Source organism: Elephantulus edwardii, unplaced genomic scaffold (genome assembly GCF_000299155.1).
Source record: "Elephantulus edwardii isolate Elephantulus edwardi_28Jun2011 unplaced genomic scaffold, EleEdw1.0 scaffold00022, whole genome shotgun sequence".
In the NCBI taxonomy this organism is placed as follows: domain Eukaryota; kingdom Metazoa; phylum Chordata; class Mammalia; order Macroscelidea; family Macroscelididae; genus Elephantulus; species Elephantulus edwardii.
Window position 1 is genome coordinate 9793168 of NW_006399772.1, and position 2806 is coordinate 9795973.

Below are 2806 nucleotides of genomic sequence, written 5' to 3' on the forward strand. Positions count from 1 at the left end.
TCTCTCGCTACTTTTCTCGCCTCCGCCGCCGCCCCTCCCCCTCCGAGGGCGGAGGACGCGGGTGAATATCCTGCCGCCCGGTACAAAATGGCGGCCGGCGCCCACCCCTGGGCTTTGTCATTGGACGGCGCCTCGTCCCCCTGCTTTCTCTTTCTTCTCTCTTGCCTTCTTTCGCCCTCTGCCTTTCTTTAAATGGGCCCGCCTCAGGCCCCTCCTACCGCGGCCCCGACTCCACCCATTGGGTGCTCTCAAGAGAGGGGCGGGGACAAGTGGGGAGAGGCCAGTTCCTGGAAGATGGTGCTGGGTTGGGTGATGTGGTGGTGGGTCTTGAACGCAAGTCAACAGTTGAGTGGGTCTAGGGAGAGCGGGAAAGGGAGGGCATCAGCTCAACCTCAGGGAGAGTCATGGTCTTTAACTGTGGAGTGCTATAATGGGTTGAGCTCTACCATTTGAATAACAAAGATATGCCCAAAGACTGTTGCTTGCACCCTAGGGAGGGCATTGTGGTTTCAGTCCAGGGGGAAAGGGCCTCTCACTATTCCTTTCTGAATCCCAAAAGAGGTCTTTAAGCGTCTTCCTTCAGCTCTTCCCTGTTAGCCTCCTCAATGCAGTTCAAGAAATCCAGAGCAATCGGAATCATTCAGGTGATCTGGGCAGGTTCTATGAGGTGGTCTTCCTCTAGACAATGGACAATAAAGACATCTTTCTATGTAAGACTTAGCACAAAAGCAAAGATCATCATACTCTATAAAACCAGATCATCTGTTCATCTTTGTTCAAATGGATCAAAAGATCAGTTACATCAAAGCCATCTTGTTTCAAGACAGTATCTTTAAAAAAAAAAAAAAAACCACAGTTTTTTCCAAAGGTTATTTTATTTTTCATTCCTATTTTAAATGCCCCTTTGCAGGAAGAGTCTTGTCATTTTTAAGGAAGATAGCATCACATACAATCAATAAGGTTCCAGTGAAAAGAATATACTGTACACAGCACCTTATTGTAATCAGCGTGAAAGCTTATAGAACCAGTCGTTAACCATCATTTCTACTCTGGTGGCCTAGTGGCAAAAGGCTGCGCTGTAATCTCAAAATCACGCAGTTCGAGTCCACCAGCTGTTCTTTGGGGGAAGAATGGGCAATCTCCTCCCCTGCTGTTAACTGCCTCTGAAAACCTCCAAGACGGTCAGCTATGAGTCGGTTCTGACTCTATGATACACAGCACCTTCAATACCTAGCTCAGGGTCCATGTCATAGTGGACACTCTTAGGGTTCTTGAATGACTCAGTGGAATATCACGCACTGGTTATTTGAAATGGAGTTGGAAAGAAAACAATATTGCATATTGCTTAGAACAAGACAATTTTAAACTTTGCATTTATATTGCCATTTTTCTCAAATTTTTAAGGTTGAAAAAGTTCTCCCAACATGAACAACCCTGAAATAGCCTGCAAATTTTACCCTTCAATAAGGACTGAAGGTTTTCTATAGAAAACTCCTATAGTATACAAGTTTTATGATTTACATATAATCATTAATGGTTCCTTCATTTTTTAGCTGAAAGAAATCTAGTTCAATCTTGTTGTACAAATGTAGACATTTGGACCCAAAGAAGTTCAGTAATAGAATTTGCTAATGTCATTGAGGACTATGGTTTATGTCTTTAGATCCTACTCAAGCAGTCTTCATCTCTCAGTAGTGCTTTTGCAAACTGTGTTGCCCAGTATCTAAGAACTTCAACAAAGACTGCTTCATGCATGAGGAGAAGGACTGAGGGATACTTCTGTACCTCTATGTTCTGTACTTCCTAAGTCCACCATACATACCACACAGAATCAAACTTTTTATTGTTATATTTTAGACTTTAAAAATATTGTGTAGAAGCATGATTTAAATAAAAATTAAGAATTATTTTGGAAGTTTCTGCTCCCCACACAACAGAGCATTCCCTCATGTGGGTTATGACAAAACTAAATCTCCTGACCATGAAATTCTTTATCTACCGTTACCATGAGAATGTTCTGAAGAGAAAATAATTTTTCAAAAAAACCACACCCTGATCTTAACACAAGATCATAGAGCCAATACCAGCTTCCTAAGTCCTTATAAAGAAATAATATTGCAACTACTGGTCTGCATCACAGTTAAGTATCTCAGTAGTTCTGGGAATGCACAATAATGTGAAATTTTAATAACTTCCATTGGAATGCCCCTACAGATTAACATAGAAAATTTCAGAGTAAACCAGTGGAAAGCTAGGGAGACTTAAAGAAATGGGTAAAATAAGGATTTATGTTACTTTCCATATTATCCTCCTTTACCCCTTACCATGCTACTCATGATGTTTTGTTCTTTTTTTTTTCCTTATTTTTTTTTACTCATGATGTTTATTATAAGTATTTCAGGGTTTTGGGCCACAGAGATAACATATAGTTATCTAAACTTAGTCAATTTCATTTGAGAACTTATTTTGCCAACACAATCTCATAAACAAGATTTTAGCATATTGTAGCATATTCAAGAATTCATTTCATAATTCATGCTTATTTAATTTACTCAAAATAATTTTCTGAAATATGGTTAAGAACTATCATGTTCAAAGGCTTAAATGATATAGCTTTAAAATTTTGGCATTGTTTGTTTACAGTTATTATTTCTTCTGTTTCTTTACTATGCCAATATTTTTTCATTCCTTCTTGACCTTTACCTTTTGTTTATCTCAAATAGTGATATAAATTATTTCTTATCAATTTGCCATGAGTAACTAAAATATACATATAAAGCTCATATATTCTAATTTCTGAAACATC

At 38.8% G+C, this 2806-nt stretch overlaps 1 pseudogene; it reads right to left on the reverse strand.

Moving 5' to 3' along the window:
* LOC102868049 overlaps positions 1 to 239 on the reverse strand; it is a 1466-nt pseudogene extending 1227 nt beyond the window's left edge.
* Between the last annotated feature and the right edge of the window lie 2567 nt (positions 240 to 2806).